The sequence below is a fragment of the Drosophila sechellia genome, chromosome 3R (assembly GCF_004382195.2).
Source record: "Drosophila sechellia strain sech25 chromosome 3R, ASM438219v1, whole genome shotgun sequence".
NCBI lineage: Eukaryota > Metazoa > Arthropoda > Insecta > Diptera > Drosophilidae > Drosophila > Drosophila sechellia.
Genome location: NC_045952.1, coordinates 29854912 through 29872810, shown reverse-complemented (window position 1 = coordinate 29872810; position 17899 = coordinate 29854912). Strand labels below are relative to the sequence as shown.

Here is a 17899-nt window from a genome sequence, read left to right as displayed (position 1 = left end):
ATTGTTGTCCCTAAAAGACCAGCTTCCCTTCCTCCTGGTAATCCCGCCTAGTTCCTTCAACGCAGTGCGTGTGTTGAGTGCCACCCACTTTGGACTTTGTGAGTTTCTTTCTTTCTGTGTTGGCTGCCAATGCGTCACCATGTCCGATAGCCGCCCATTGATACTGTCTTGGTGCCTCCAGTTGGTCTTCGTTAGCGGCTGCTTCACCTACTTTCGGCTACCATGTATCCATATCCTACCCTCACCCTCCATCCTCCACTCCTGTGCGTAGCTTTCAGTTTTAGTCTCCATTTCCCGATGCTGTCATCGCCTACGTTGTTTGTGGTTGTGTGATACAAACTGCCGGAGCTGCCGACGATCTGTAGCCAACGCCCATTAGAGCCAGAAACACAGTCCGAACTCTGTGACTACCATTTGGCGGTAATGCGTTTCAATTACAATTCGCAGAGAACGCGTTCCGAATTTCATTGGTCGGCTCTGAAATTGAGGAGATAGCAAGGAATGCCTTTCCTTTGTTCCGATCTCGAGGCTCCAGATCCAACTCCAACAGTTACCCTCAGGGAAAGTGTTGGAAACTGATCAGCAAAGTAATTGCTTTTGCATTGCCATTCCACGAATCCTCTTAAGTAGCTATTTTCCTCCATCATCTGAAAAGCCTCTGGATGGCCCACATTTGCATTGCTACATGAGAGCTATTCAATTAAAAGGCCGAAGACAAGCAATAGTGTTCCTGATTCCTGGCCATGTTCCACTTGACTTTAATTGGATTCTGTTTACTTTTGGGCACATTTCCAACCGGGAAGAGAATGAGAAACAGAGGCAGTAAGAGTGAGGAATGCGGCACGACACACGATGACAAATGTTGATATTCAAATGGCACCGTTGGGGGCGTCAGGAACGGGTTCAGCTGTGTTTGTACTGGCACTGTACTGGGTCTTGGATCGCGGGCTTTGTCACCAGAATACGAGGAGAGCTGTCCCGGGCAAGCAACACCCGCAACTGGCATTCCAATCGATTTTGGCCATGGTTCCTCCGCTGGTCGTCTTGGCTGGGTGAGAAAAATAAGCCGTTGGACAGTCCTTCTCCTCGAATCTCCCATTCTCTGTGATCTCCTCTATTCAACGCAAACAGGCAGCAGATGTTTGAATTGTTTGCGCGACTTTGTCAAAGCTTGCAAGTCTTCGCCGCCTTCTGTTTGGTGTCTCCTTCAATTGAATGTCTTGAAAAATGTCTACAGCACCTGTCAGCAGCAGCAAATGTCGTGCTAGTGGCTAACTATTCCAGGGAAGAGCGGCATAACCCAGTGGAGGAATCTCCCGCAGCAATTAACTCGCTGAGCTGGAGAATTCAGCAATGACTCCACCTACAAATTGGGTTAAGCCTGCAGTTTGCATAAAACAAGACCCGCTTAGCATGTAGCTCCTTGGATAAAAAGCCGAAGAAAGTGCATTTCCATATCCTCATTCGCTCTGCTCAGAAGTCAGCTCACGACTCCGCTTATCTGGGGCCAGAAGCTCGCGAAATGTGTCAATAATTAATTGTATTCAATTACAGCTCGTCCCCCGATCAGCATCCACCCAAAGTCAGCCGATGCTCGGATTAATTAAGATGCAGTTCGATCCAAAAACCATTGGGATCGGATCGCTCCTGGCCGCGGGTTTGGAGTCATGTAATATGCATTTGACTCTGGTTTGTCGTCGGATGTGCATCGCGTAGCCTCCTCTTTCGGGTAAAAGTGCAGCTAAACATCAATTAGCCCAATTCCCAGGCCGTTGCCACTTTGACTGGCTCTTCTCCTGAGACTTCTGTTTCTGCTTTGGTTTCCACCACCGTTTCTCTTTCTTCTGTCCTCACGTTGCATGTTGCATGTGACCCTCGTTGCATTTCAGCATCCAGTTGCATCTGCAGTTTCCATTGCATTGCCACTTTTGATGGGAGTTGAACGGGCTACCCTTGTGATTAGATGCCGTTCTTCGTCGCACAAGAGTGAAACCTAGCCCATTGCAATTTTCATTTCACTTCTGGATACAAGGTACTTCATGGGCTGACCCTCTGGCGGAGAAGAGGTCTCTCCGGAGAGCTTTCCCATATCATTCAATTGTTAGTAGTCTCTCATGGTCAGTTCCCAATGCAGTCCGTTTGTCTCACGTGCCATCGAAAGTGCGTTGTTGAGTTTCACTTCTCAGCGAACTCGAAAGTGATTCTAATCAAACGGGTACGGATTTAATGAAATAATGTCTGGCGAAAAGGAGAATGTAGAATCCCCACATTTCACTTATGTCGAGTGTCAAGCGGACGGGGCTTCCAACTAAATCAAATCCCGCGATCGACACACATCTGGCGGTGGTTCCATCCTCATCAAGGTCTCTGCTCCATGGACATCCTTCGATATTCCTGCTCTCGGCATTCGCGTCACGATTCTGACCAGAGACAAAAGCATAAAGTCAGGCAGATAAGCGATGGCCATGCATCACTGGCATAGGAATTGGATTTCGAAGTCGGATGATTGCGGGGACACTCCATTTCGTATTCCCATACGGATGCATAATGCAGAACGCCAAACTGGCCAGCGAATTGCAAATGTTTGGACGGGAAATGAAAGTCACTAAATAGCAGAAACATAATAGAATAGTGTTTGTTAAATGCCCCAGACCTGTTAAAAGTGAAACCTCTAATAGCCAATAATAGCTTACATTCGGAGAAATAGATTCCACGACACCAGGCATCATTAACCCCCAACATTCTCATTTGTTATCCTCCAACTTTCAACCCGCGGCTTTCGACAGGTTTAAACTACAATTTGATTTCATCTCACGCACATGGGTGACATACTACTGCCCAGTCAAGATTCATGCAAATAGCCATAAATTTATGTTGGCAGAAGAATTGACAACGTGGGGAATTGCTTTGACCCACAGTTGGATCGAGGGAAAATAGCTATTCTTTTTCTCTTTCGTGCAAATCAATTAGCGCCAACTGGAGATGATTTATGGATAACCGGTCACTTTGAATCGAAGGAAAACAGATCAAGACCCGCCCTATGCCGTAAATTGGAACGGCATCAAAAACACCTTTCTATAATTAAGTAAACGAAAGGTCTGCAGAAAGATTAATGGACGCTGCAAGATGTGTGGACAAGGAATTGGCACAATCTGGGAATACAAATTTGTTAATCTTGCATCTCCCCCACGGGAACATCGCATCATACAAGCAGAATTAACAACGTTCCGAATGGAGACAAAGAAGGACAGTGTCATGAACTTTGAGCAGCGGGGGAACCTCTCCTGGTCCATCAGCATCAGCATCTCCATCTGAGGCATGACCCGATCCCAGACAGCGTCTTCTATCAGCACTGACATCGTCTAAACAGTCGGGCAAACAACTTGTGGGTTGCTCGGTCGGGCAGAGGCAGAGGCAGAGTGTGCAGGATTGGCGATGGGGCATAGGGGATTTCAGATGGCAGAGGGACTTCGAACAAGTCTTGATCCTGCTGCTCCTGTTAAATGTGGCCATGTCTACACTACTGGCACAATTTCCAGGCCAGACGTCTTCCCGTTGCTTTTTATTGGTTTCTTTTTTTTTAATTCTGCTGCCTTTTCCTGCTGCTGTTGTCTTCATTGCTGAGCATTTTGTCAGCGGCATGTTAAGATTTAAATAGACATGCAAAGCTGGGCGACGAGGAATCCAGTAAAGCCTCCTCCTAACCATTTGCAGCGGGCGTAAGATGCACACTTTCGATAAAATTTCGGCTCAAATTTATGCAAGTCGCAATCACTATTGAGAAACGAGAACCCACAACGGTAGGGATTTTTTTGTTTTGTCTGTCCGGAAAGGGAACAACATCATTTACAGCACGAGCTGGCCAAAAAGCCTGACTTATTTGTGGCCGCCAGACACGAAATCCAGGGGGCTTGTAATAAATGCGATTCTGTAACCCATTTCGGGGCTTTCTGGGTTAAGGGCAAGTGGGACAGCTGCTCAAATGTGTCCCACAAGCACACAAGTCAAAGATTCATAACTCAATCGGCTCGAATACTCGTATGTAAATCGACGTAATCAATTACTTCTGTCGATTTTCCTGGGAAATGGCGAAACCTTCATCTCAAGGCGAGGCGATTTGCTTTGGTTTGCGGCGATCATAAAGTCTGGATGGTCTGACCAACCTGCACAGTGATTTATGCTACGGTGCAGTATCTTGGCCATATCACATTAACCATTACCCAACTCCCACTAGCCAAGGAGCTTGGAGATGGGCACTAGGCAACAGGAGGCAGTGTATCTTTGCTTATGACTGGCATCCTTTTCGCTTTTGCCTGCATTGTTTGTTGGGGGCTCTTCTTAGTGGGCCGCTTTTGCGGTCAATTGGTCAGGCTCTTGGTTTCGGATCGGTTCGGTTCGGCTTGGCTCTTTCTACTATAAAGAGGCAGGCCAAAGCAATGGTGGAACCATGTGTGTGGAATCTATCGATTCCGCTAGTTCCTGGGCATTGTTCGATGGGCTCCATGCGAACGGCAGATTCGGTTTTTATTTGTTCATTATTGGGTCCGCAGTCCACGTCGCTTTTAAATGAGTTATTGAGCAAATGGCTCTGGCTTGTTTACCTACATAAGATGGCTGGTTCGGTTTGTTTGTCTGCCTGCTTGGCTCCTGTGCTGTGCCAGTTTGTTAACTAAGTTGGCTTCTTTCGCCCAAGGAGCCGCTCGTATGATTAAATTGAACTCTACTCCATTCCATTTCGGGTAATGGATGCCAGAAAGCCCCTGCTTCTGCGTAAGTAGGTCAGGCCAGACAATTTGCATTGTGAGTAGCCCGAAACCATTTTGTAATTACCTTGATAACAAAAGGTCGCTTTAATTCGAGCTACTGCGATTCAAAGAAAGTCCGCTCGTGAGCACGGAGAGCTTATTTATGGGTGTGACAAATCGGCCCAGAGTTCTCTAATAGTTTTTCGCAAAACAAAGGCCGTTCTAATCCTATTAAAGGAATCCTCCAAGCTCTCCGCCACAAATCGGTGTGTGAACTGCGCCATTCCGCATTCACACTCATCAGAAAACAATTTGCCATTTAATCTATCGTTATTCATCTTGAATCGCGAGTTCAACAACTCATGAACATCTGCGAAAGATTCATTGGAGCGGGCTCGCCTATGCTTATACGCTTGGCGCAAATGATATTGACAGGATTAAATTTCAGACAGGATGAAAAGTCAAAGAGAAAGCGAGTGGTCTGGCTTTTCTTTCGAGAGGGTGGGAAAATACGATCTTGAGATCGGCCCAATTAAAAGACATTTAACACATGCTTGAGACATTTTTAAGCCATCTAATCGAACTTCAATTGCCGCAGGTCAACGGCTGCCTGATGATTTCAAGTGCCGGGGACCTAATCTATTCCGAGTATATGCTTAAATTTATTTTAATAGTTCGCATTTCATTCAACTAATGAGGCCCAAGCACCATAATTAAGCTTCCCAATTAAAACAATGCCAAAAACAGACTCCGAAAATCTGAGCGGGTAATTTGATAATTTGTCTAATCAGTTCGGAAATTTTCGAAAACTCGGTTAGTATTGCCATTCATGAGCGGATAAGCGACTCTATGGTACATGAATAAATTTAACACGCAGACCATTCATGCTCACAACCGTTAGGTTAAATGGACAAAACAAACCTTTTAGAGGAGCTATCGAAGAAGATATCTCTTCGGGGCATGGGTATGCAAAGTGTGCTACTGTGTGACCGACTGGGTTCTTTCTTTCATTGGGCCCGACCCATGAGCTTTGTGTGTTGATCAAACACGCTTTTCTAATTCGAATGCCCCTTTTCGGAGGTCCCAAGCCATTAACTTTCTTTCTGAACTTTCAATTACAACTTTCAGTTTTTCTGGAACTGTAAAAGCCCCAACCTCCGTCGTGTTCTGAGCCGACTTGTTCTAAGTGACAATATGCGGTTACGACTGTTTGTTTTTGTGACCTTCACTACTCATTCTCGTTCTCAGACTCGTATCCGTATGAAATGGCCCATAAGCCGATTTCCTAGGGCTTAGGTCGCTCACATGGGAACTTGTCACACCCGAGCTAATGAAAGTGAGACGAAAGTCTCGTTATAATGGGCTCCGCTTATCAGATTGAGCCAGTTATGGCAAACATTGAAACCTTTCTTAGTTCAAGTTAAATCAATCCTTGAACTGTAAAATTTTTTGGCTAGACTTGTAACCTTATCCCTAGTTGTGACTTATACAAATTACCGCCTAAAGCCCAGCATCGCATAAATGGAGCCACAAATTGCATTTACTTGTTTGTACCCGGGCTGAAAGCGCCCACTCCCTCGCATCGACACTTGTTGCCGCCGAAAAAAAAACGCTCTTTACATAATTTTATTGCCACCGATATGGTCCACCGATATCCCGTAAACCCGCAACCAAGGAGCTGCGAGTCAGACACCCACACCCATTAAGCGATACTCAGGCTGTGCACACGAATTTTTGACTTGCCGGCAAATATGCAACTTACGAGATGCCGTTAAACGCCCACGGGATTCGTTTCAGTCGGATGGAGGAGCATGGTGGAAGCTAAGCGCGGTGCCTTGATTTCCTCGGTGCAGCACCGACACAATAAATAATATGTAACAAAGCCCAGACCGGCACCGCGGCGGTGACTTATGGAGCGAACTAGTGGCGCGTGCGCAGCGGCTTCTATTTTGTACACCGAAAGAAATTCGTTTGCAATTACCCTTCAATATTATGCAAATGCATTGCATCGTAGAGTCTCAGCTAAAGCATATTACTTCGGGTACATGGGTTGTATTGCGTGATGTCTTTAGGATGTAATCGCCTTTTTTTTTTTAAATTGAAAGCCCAATTTTCGCTGAGTGCAATCGACGAAGTCTTGCCAGATTGGAGCTTAGTTAATTTCCGCTCTGGCTCTGGGCACAGCGTTCTGCGGCGAATTAATGTGGGTCAGAGCGGTTGGGTCGCGCGATTTATGCTAAGCGGCGGTAATTGCATAGGGGTCTCGAATCCATCATCAACAGGGCTGGACTGCCGCCCCGTTTTGGGCACTTTCCCACACGAAAGTGAAGTGGGAGGAGCTGTGCACCAGGCTCGGCACTTTTCACATGCTTTCCTCGACGAGCATAAATCAGCGATTTGTTTGTTTGCATCCACGCACGGATTCAAATCGATTCAGCTGTCCCGGGGCAACTCTCACTTTCAGGTCGGGTTTCCACTAGGTTTCGACCGAACCCGCAGCATTCCTTTCGACATCTCGACTGGAATTATTAATGGGCAGCGGCCATCGATGGGCTCTGCCTGAACGACCGTTTGCACGCCATGGCAACTTCCGCCAACAGAACAAAAATCTGCAAGTTGAACGCTCCGGCGACGGGCGATTAATTGCGCTAATCGCATTAAGAACTCTATGGCATATAAATGCCAACATTAACAGCACAACGGGGCCACCGCCGCCGCCACCGAAAAGCGCTGCTAGCATTTTATTATGCCAGTTCCACATGACAGGAGTCCAAAAGTCGGAGTCCGGGCCAAAGTTGCAATCGAAGCCTGCAGAGCCGCATCCTGTTCCATTCTGACGACCAAGACGACGATGGCTTCGTTTCCTCCAATGTTGTCGTAAAAAGAAAATGCTCTGCTGAACATGAAAATGTTCTAAGACTACACGACCTGCGGCCAAGTGGAACAGGTGCAACCAGTTGGGATCCAGAACCGAGCACCGAATGGCTCTCTCGCATCTGGCCAGATGGTTATGGATTCGAAATTAATCTGTGGGAGGGTTTTTAGCTGGCTTTATTGTGGCCAAGTTGTAAATCATGTCAGCCGGCGAGGAGATCCAGAATGGGAATGCATTCTGCAGCGGCTGTAAGGAAATGGAAGTGTTAAATGCTTATCATCAAGAGCGTGTTTTGAAATACTGTTAGGTTATAAACCAATAATAGAAACATCAGAGAAGACATACGGCTCCATTACAGCTTCAGTTGATTCGATTTATATGTCCATGCTTTTGCAGTCACGGTTACCATTTCCCAGCTAATCTGGACCCCCACCACCACCCAGATTCGCCTGCATTTCCTGGAAACGCCTTTGACAAGTTCGTGCCAGATTGATTTCGAGGCATGGCGATATCAATCGGCTGGAAATCAAACAATTTCGCTTTCATTGTACGCAGCTCAATTTGTACAATATAATTTGGGATTTGGGCTCTCTTTATTAATGCAATTACCGCACGTTAAATAAAAGCCGCGCTGCGGTTACGTGCAACGTGACCAGATCGAGCAAACATTACATCAGTGGGCGCAATTTGGGGAGCCTCTAAGATCTTCAAAGAGCGCGGCCGCCAGAGGATTGGACATGGCTCAACAAGTCCGCCATGGAGCCACATCCATGGCACACATTTCGCCCTGCCCGCACTTAAGTGTAATAAAATTCGTAATAGAATAAGTGCAGCGCACTCGCCATCCAAGAGCTATTACTTTTGCTATTTCATCCCGATGTCCACAGTCCAGAGTACAATTCCTTGCCTTTTTCCCCGCCTTCCTTACATGGAAATCGTTTTCGATATCGCCGATGGCGCAGGAGAACCCCTCCCTAATCTTAAAATCTGGAGCGCCAAGCCGAAATGAAGATCATTCACTGGTGCAGCGGATTAAATCGAGTTTTTGCTTTGGGAAATTCGAGCATTATTCCCCAACAAACTACGGTATCTGAGTACGCACCTGTGTGCATTTATATGAGTTGGAATAAAACTGATAATCGACTTCCGTTAGCTGGCTGCAGTTGACCCACTTGAGCGGGCTTCTCAGAATGGATCTGTGTTAACTGTGGGCGGGCCTGGGGCATTAGAGTATTTTCAAATATTCCGTCTACCATTGACCGTGAAAATGTCAGAGATCTGGAGCCATATACGTGTACAGGAAATATGGAGATTTTCGTTTTTTCGCGGTAGATTTCCCTAAGAAGCCAAGACACGAAGTTCGCAGCCAAAAAAGGTGTACACCACTCCAAAATCGAATTCTATGGTCATTTGGACACTGGGCGATCTCACCTCACCCAAATACGCGACAGCTCAATCAGATGCCCATGACTGCGTGCTGCAGTTGCTCTGGGCTCTTGGCTTTTTGAGTTTCCATTGCTTGGCTTAAACCAGAGGACTTGACTTGGCCAATTTGATTTATGTTTGTGCTAGCCAGAGAACTTGTCTCTTCCTCGTTGCATTGCCGTTTCATGTTGGAATTCATGAATAAACATTAAAGCTGCCGAAAATTTGCAAGCTGCGGCCATCGATAGAACAATAGCACTGAGACGGCGATGCTCCATTGTGTTTTATGGAACTGGAACCTGGAACCCTTTGCCGTGGAACGTGAGGTTCAGCTCGAGTAAGAGTTCTCACAGATGCATGTCCACCCTTAAGGTGCAGGTTGAAGATCGCTTTGGTTCTTGTCACACCCCAATCGAATTCATTTGGCTTTGGAACAAGCCAAGTGTTCTTGTCAAGATCTTGGAGCCACATTCCGAGTGCGTGCAGCATTGGTGAATTATTTTGTGAAAGCTCATTGACTGGGCGCGTGCTCCGCTCGCTGTGGCTTCGATTAGTTCAGGTGGTCGCATTGACCCAGAGAACTACATTCAAAATTTCAGACTGCGGACTCCGACTTCTAATAACACTTTCGGTGTGAGAACATCGATGGAGCAATTAAAGTGGGAGCCCAGTACCCGTTAGCCACTCTGTAAGTCAGTCAGTCAGTCAGTTAGCTAGTCAGTTGGGGAACTGTTAATTTGCCCTAAGAGACGAGACACGAGCAGCTCTTGATAAATGGTCCTTGGTCCAGACTTCGTCCACTTCCTCCTACAAAGCCTGCGACTAATCGTTGCCGTTTGGCCCCGCTTAGTTGGCCCGGCTAAGTACTCTCACACCTCAAGCCAAAAAAAAAAAAAGCCAGACCTACTCCCAGACCAACACTCAGACTAGAACTTGGACATCGACAAGGCGTCTGCTAATATTTCGGCCTGCCAGCGTGGCCACAACTCAATTAGGATGCCTGGAAATGATTCATTCTAATCTCAAGTCGGGTATCTGCAGTCATGAAGTCTATGGTCTCCTCTGAAGACCCATTTACCGTTGTGGTATTCCCCGTGGCGGCTCTTAAGCGCTTGTTGTGTCTAGAATTTTGCATGGCCATTTCATTATTGATTCGCATCTGACCAGGTCGTAAATGTCTTAATTTAGGAAGAGTTCATGCTCGCTAGGTTCGTGGTACTAACACCCTGATACCCTGTGTTTAGAGGGTATTCAAGTGGTCTCTTGTTAATTAGGAAAAGTGAGAGCTGAGTGCTTGAGGTGCCACCAGCATCAACCAGTTCATCCAATCTCGCATGGCTCATCTATGCCGTTGTTTTCCCATTTGCTTGTTTGTTTATTTTGAAGTGAACGACTTTAATCGATCGGTAACCTGCATGAGCCATCATTAGAGCCACGCTCAGATTGTTAACACTCTTGCAATGAAAGTGAAAAGTAAGGTAAAATCGCTGCACTTTCATTGCATCTCTCAAAAGTGTCCAAATGGATCCCTTGCAAGAAAATTACTAATTAATCCCCCATTGTTGATGTGGGGTCAAGTTGGCGGCATTCCCCCTGGCTGATTAATTGAGTCTTTATTGCGAATTAGTGTAGATCAAATAAAGCCTGGACAAGATCATAGTCGACGGCAATTAATTTACTCATTAGACCATGTTAGCCGTGTTATTGATCTGTAAAAGGAGACATCAGCAATGCTGACAGTTCTGGGAACCGCCAGCATTCTGCCCCAGAATCTTTCACTGGATTCTCGAGACAAGAAATGCGGCTTCTGCGTTTTTAGGAATTCCGCTAGCCAATATAATCTATGAACCGATTAGGTAATATTTTTTCAAGAGACTGTTCCTCCAATTTTATACTTCTATAGACTAATCTATACACTTGAAGTTCGTGAACGGGATATCCAATTTGGCCTGGCTCCTTGACTCCCATGCACTTTAAACTTTCCCTCTCGGCCAGAATGCCCCACCAACATCCAACATCCATTTTGGCTCACTCACGATTCGGTCTAAAAGGCAATTAATGAAATGTGGGTCTTTGGCAGGTGTCGGAACGCTGGCCGTTGCCTTGTGTGAATTGCGTCGCCTGGTGACCCAATAAAAAGCCCATTAGGAGGCCATCCTTTCATCCTCGCCCCATCTGAATCTCCATCCTCATGTGTGAGCGTACATGCTCCCCGAACTGGGACAAAAGGTCTCCTCTTTGATCTGGCCCCAAAGCGTCTCGTTTACGTGTTGATTAATTTGTACGACGTTGAGAGCTGGAATCAACGCCCACTGGGCCCGCCTCCATTCTACTTTACTTTGTGTGGACCCGTGATTTCATTTAGGTAGCAGTCTCCCCCCGATAAAGTGCTGGATAAGACAGACTCGTCTTTGGGACTAGAATTAACATGATAAAGAAAATCAGACACCGGTACAAAAGGCAGAGTCGCCTTTGTTTTACAGCTGCTTGATTGATGTTTATGTTTTCGATTCGATCTTTGGGAGCTAGGCGTAAAAAAGTGAAAGGATCATCATCCAGTAGCTGGTGATCATCCGCAGGTGGGTGTCCCACAACAAAAAACCAGGTATAAGGGAATGGAGTGATAACAGCTTTCGCTGTTGACAGCTGTTAGCGTCTATAAAATGGAAAGTGTCACACCAACGTGACGCCCAAACAGCCTTGAAAGTGGTTGTTGTCTTCCAGCTGTCGGGCTCTTATGCGTACCATACCCACGCTGTTTTACGCACTCATTAAACGAAATATTCTCTAGGAGGCATTTAGAACGTCGTGCAAGCAAAAGAGAAATCCATTGGAATGTGGCAGAAGCTTGTATTTTCAACCCTAGGCAATTTGCATAAGTAACTGAAAAGTAAAAGGTCCCCCAGCCGAGAAGAAACACAACTGAAAGGGCTTCCGACCAAATATATTATTCAGTTCCCTCTTTCGCCGGCTTTCGTTTTCAAATTAGCGAAATCTGCGAGGTCAGCGATCACTTTCAGAAATTGTCACACATCGGACACTGAGCACAGAGGGCTTCATCGTATCTCATCGCATCATTACACTGGCCGAACTTACGCAAATCTTAACCACGAACTGACCTTAATGATGGCTGCTGATTTTCGGCAAGCCCGCGAAATGGCAGCTATAAAACGGTTAAGGCTTGAGTACTCTGCTCGGAAAGTAAAAACGGGGTGGGAAACTGCCACAGATCGCAGTTCAAATTGTACAATGCCATCGAAAATACTCTTCGAATCGCAACTTCCCCATATCCGGCTTAAATATGATATGGATATTAGTTTCTTTAATGTCCAATTCATTTTACTTTTTATCTGACGCTTCGAAAGTATTTTATTTAGAAAAGTTTTGAGATATCTTTGATTGCGCTATCTGAAACATTTTATCCCCCGCAATCTCACTTCGTACCGACCTATTGGGAAGAAAGAGTATGGCAATTCAAATTCGTGTTCGAGGGGCAACTGCTGCTTTCCTATTGCCTTAGCTATTGCCGATTGTGCCGCTGCAGGCTGGCATATCAAACAACTGCAGCCAGTTGACCGATGACAGGACTTCTCCTCTTAACGTGCATTTATTTTCGTTTTCGTTGCCAAACAACTGCAATAGCAAGACCAGCAGAAACAGCGATGCAACTGCAATGCAACAGCAATTGCGGCAGCAACAAGCACAGCATGTGTGCGAATCGTAAATTGCTCGACTGGCAGAGCAAGGCAAACAAACCCGCAAACAAACAAGCTGCAGGCAAAACTTATTTTATTTATTTCTATTTCTATTTGCGTTTTCTTCCCTCATAACCAGATGTGCATATGCCAGCCGTTCGACCGATGCACGTATGATATTTATTTATGCACGGCCACTACCGCCGATGTCAGGCGCCAGTTTTACAAGAAAATCGAACAGCCATATAGCTCCGGAGCTTTGGAGCTGTGTGACCCACTTGCACTTGGGCAAGCCAAAGTCTTGGCCATAAACGAAAGACTCTGGCCACAAACTTGCATGTCGCTTTGGTATTTTTTTAAGTTCTTTTTTATTTTTTTGTTTAACCAGCTCAAGGATGCCAGGCTCCCGCTGCCTCGAAAATAGCGCACAGAAACAACTGACACGGATGCTTAATTAAGAGCTCATTTTGGGGGCCAGAAGTGAACGTCCATTTGTATATTCATGTGTCATGTTTCCAGTTACCAAAGACAAGTACCCGACACGTGAGGGTTAAACAGAAATCCAGGGTCGATTGAATATGCATCACCCGCAAGATCGGAGATCGGAGATCTCGGGGCTTGGAAGGGAGATCCATGGGCTTTCTTTGGGTTGACTTTCTTCTTTCTTTGCATACACAGCTTATTCCTCAAATCTTTGGGATACAGAAAGGCGTTTCTTCGTGTGCCAGTCGAGCGCAACGCAAGGTTGTCAACTACTTCTTAGGAGATCTATTCAACTTGGATTTGGATCAATCTGATCAAAGGCCCACCCACACAGAATATGCTTCCCATGCGATCTCCAGTTTGCTAAGCAGCTTCTTCTCTCAACCTGAGCCATTTTCGGAATCAGTTCAGGCCACTCGGTGACCCACACGTCTTGCATTATGTTGCTTTAATTTACGTAAATTGCGATTGCAGGCCAGTCCGTCCAGCATCCGCTCATCCATGCTCGACTTAAATAATTTGAAAACAAATTTCAGTTCTGTTGGCTAACTGGGCATTACAAAATTGTTTGTAATGCGCATTTAACCCCGAAAAGGTTGCTTACATAAGCCGATCTAAGGCCAAGTCCAATCTTCCCGATGGCGGCTCCCGATCGGAGCGGTGGGGGGCCAAAGGTCGGGCAAATATGAGCGGGCACGAGCATGTTATTCCTATTATACAACGCGAAATTAGTGCAGTTAATCCCCATTTTTAGTACTGGTACTCACTCCCCCATCCTGGCCACTCATAAACTTTATTCCCATCCCAAACCGAGTCGTGTGTTCCGTCCAAGTTATGTCATTAATTTATTTTTTGCCCATTGTCGTGCTCTTGCGGTTGTAGTGCGACATATCCAGTGGTCCCTGGTGTATGCTATATGCTATATGGTGTATGGTGTATGGTGTATGGAATAGTCCAGTGCATATGGCTAAAATTAATGACTATTGGATGGCCTATTGTAGAGCAGGGGGGGTACAAAAGGCGAACGACGATGATTGCCGCATGTTCTGTGAGCCAAGTTATTTAGCTCACTGTTAGCAAGGCTCATAATAAGCCGCCTGGTACTTATTGATTTTACTGTTAGCGAACGACTTGCTAACATGAAAGTCGTGTGAACGAACAGGCCAGCAAAAAAGGCCCACACGACAGTCGGCGGTCGAAAGAAGATCACCGGTAGAAGGCACCATCTAATGGCTAAGAACAAGTGCGCCCTGAATTCCCCTCCGTCGGTGGCGGTGATCCACAAAACTGATGAATAACTAATTTGCGTGGACGGCCATTCCTGGGCGCATTGAAATATTGGCGTAGATTGGCTTTCAGTTGTCTTCATTACCCGCGAAACTGAGCTGGACGCGGAATTGCTGGCGCAAGAGGAGGTGCACCACCTGCTGGGATGGCCAGCCACCTCCTGCAAGGAGCCATTAAATTGACGGAAGCTGTCGCCGGGAAAACAAACGCTCCTTAGCAGCCCTCTGGGCCTCCGCAGGCCATTTCAATTCGCTTTTATGCGATGGCCAATAAAATCCTACTTAATGGACGTTCGCCAATCGCAATTACCGCAGAGAAAGAATTGGCTATGAAAATGGGTGCAATTGCCGATGCCGTAAATTAATATGCTAATTCCACCTGCCAATCGTTAGGGTTTCTGAGGTCTGGAATCTGGGTGCTGGCCATGTCAATGCTCCCGCTCCTGGCTAGCCTAAGCCTAGCCTAGCCTCAGCCAAACGAATTCCAAAGAGGCATTCACATTTTCAAGCTTCAAGTGCGACTGCAACTTCAAGAAGCAATCCAATTAATCGGCTTCAAAATCAAGCTTTCCACGAACTGCCAATTATTACACAATGCCGGGCGTCAAGGCTGGTGGCGAAAGCTAGATCTCCTGATCTCTAGACTCCCGGTTCTCTGCGCCCCACACAGTCTTTGCACACTCAACGAAATATTATTGTTTATATGGACAACAGCTTTAGAGTTTATATATATTTCACATTATTTTTGGAAATCGAAAGAGGAATCGGATAATTAATAGTGGAGCAAGTACCTTATAAGGAACCTTCTAAAGGAAAGATCTTTAACATTAAAGCCATAAGGTTAGGATCAGGACCAAACAATACCATTTGAGTTATTGATCATGTTGATGATCTAATTTTTTCCTGTGCAGTCATCATCAGCATCATCTTACTCGCTGGCCATGTGGCCATGCAAATTGGCGCGGCTGTCAAGTTGATTTGTCATCTTTCAACTCTGACAGGACGTGAGCTGCATGTAATTGCCAATGGCCGACAAGGACCATGAGGAGCGGAGAAGCCAAGTAACTGAGAATCCAAGCTACTAAGCCAATCTGGCCAAGAAGGGCTCCTCTCGACGTTGACAGACGTTGGCAGGCCAAGCAAATTGGCGCAACACGCTCAACGCTTCTCGGCAATTGCATTTGCATCTGCTGATTTGGCTGCAGCTTCTGTTCTCCATATCCACATTCAATCCGGTGTCGGTTTCGCATATCCAATATCCATATCGATGTCCACGGTCATGGCCATCACATCACATTGTCCTGTAGTTGCAATTAACGATTATTGGCACTGGCATTCCGATTGTTTTATAATATTGTGTTGATTTATGAATCTTCAGCTGCTTGCCGTTTTCTTAGCACGGACCTCAATCTTTTTCTGCGCCAATCGACTAATTGGTTGTACATGCGAGAGAGCACTGCACTGCACTCGTATAACGCAGCTGCTGAAGTGATATATCTGACCGGGAAAATGAATGGAAGGATAGCACACTCGGGGAACTCGACTGTGTGATACCCTAGATGTACCTACATAAAATAGTATGATATGTTTAGCCTGGTAACTTAGCAGCATGGCTTTCCAACATTTCCATACATCTCGGGTTACAAAGTAAGCAATACTCCATTATACCCCCCTTTTAAACAGTATTATCGTTTGAAACGTGATTAAAGCTGTGTACAGATGCTCGACACTATGCTTCGACTGCCTTTAGGCGTGTGTTTTCCCCCACTTAATTGGTACGATATTCGTAGCAAAACAGAGCACACAACTGGCAGAACGTGGTGGGCATTTAAAAGTCTAACGATTGCGCACTAATGACCAGTCGATATAGGGCCACGGATTGTAAAAGGGATTGGGCTGGGAATAGGGACCGCGGCGGTAACCAGTGCGGCCCACACCCACGCCCAAGTTCTAGTTTCGCTCCCAAGGAACATACCAGACCAGACTCTTCTAGAACTGGCGAAGTCAAACCTCCCGAGTCCGCAACGAATTCTACGACTTTTGGGCTGGAACTGAGCAGAGCATCTAACGAATGTCGCAGACAACAACTGGCAAACATCATCTTGATAATTGCCGAAAACGAAACCCCTGTTCACTGAACAGAAGTGCGGTCCTGTCCTGGTCGCCGGCTTTACCTTTTGGTGGTCTGCTTAACAGGCTGCCAGGCCTGCCACGCCCGCCACGCCCACCGTTTTTAGTGGAGTCCAACCCGGTGAGGAATACATGAATTTTAAGGGCCTTACATGTCGATTTCGGACGATTGTCGAGATTAGTGGATGTTTGCTGCTCGGGCGAGGCGAATGGAAAATAGGAGAAATAGGAAATGGGCAACGGCAGCTGGCAAATCCGCGACTGACTTGGCTAGAAGGACAGAGTGTCAGATTAGCTCCAACAGCAAATCTCAATCCCATTCTCTTCTGCAGTCCAGTATTTCCCATAATCAGCATTCAGCAACCTTTAAAGCACAGTTTGATGGTGGCATTTGCATAATCAAGGTAGCTCTTAAGAAGATTGCAAGATGCTTATTGCTTTAATTAGTTTGTAGTAACTAAGCTTAATCTGGCAAAAGGTAAAGGTATATGCTTAAATAATCACTACTTATTAAACTAGAAAAATGTCTTAATTGGGTGTATGCATAAGCAGTTGAATTTATATGTAATTTTCCAAAGTACTTTGTAAACAATAGTTAAGTAGAAATTTAATGGCCCGTTCTTTATGAAGCCCGTTGGAAAAATAGTTTTCCCTTGTATTTGATAATCGATTTAAGGCAATATTTCAAAGCTTCCATCTACAAATTGATCCAAGGAATTCCCCCTTTGCTGCAGTCGAGGTCAGCTGACCGTACTCAATTTCCTTGCAACCGAATGATGAGTTCCGTCCAATCCGGCCCAACCCGTTGGCAAATGTGTCAAAGGTGACAGAAGAAGCAGCGGCAGCAGAAATCAATCAGAGATGAGCTAACAGTAAATGGAAAATGGCATCTGGCCACTTGGCAGCACAATCAGCATTCCCTCCGCTTTCATTCAAATCAATTTGTGCAGCGAACTGGCTGCAGAGTGCAATTTGCAGGCGGTCAATGCACTTGGCCAAACAGCTGGCCAATGGCCAATGGCCAGAATCCAGAATGCAGAATGCAGAAGGCTGGTTCCCGTAAATTGTTTTCAGCTTACAACACACAGGGAACAGAGAACAATCAGCATTGTGGTCAATGCCGTTCCCGAGTGGTGTTAATTTTTCCACAACTAATTCTTGGCATTAGCCGCAGAAGTCATAACCCAGGAAGCAATCGGCCATCGGTTGGATAATGCATATATGCATATGGCTATATTTGCTTGGCATCTGCGGGCAATC

The 17899-nt window shown here is 46.0% G+C and overlaps 1 long non-coding RNA gene across 1 annotated transcript; it reads right to left on the bottom strand.

Moving 5' to 3' along the window:
• Window positions 1–15207: 15207 nt before the first annotated feature.
• LOC116801513 lies at window positions 15208–15987 on the bottom strand. The gene is made up of 2 exons (XR_004362064.1): window positions 15914–15987; window positions 15208–15810 (listed from the first exon to the last, which is right to left on the bottom strand). It is a non-coding gene; the product is annotated as an uncharacterized LOC116801513 (long non-coding RNA).
• Window positions 15988–17899: the final 1912 nt, after the last annotated feature.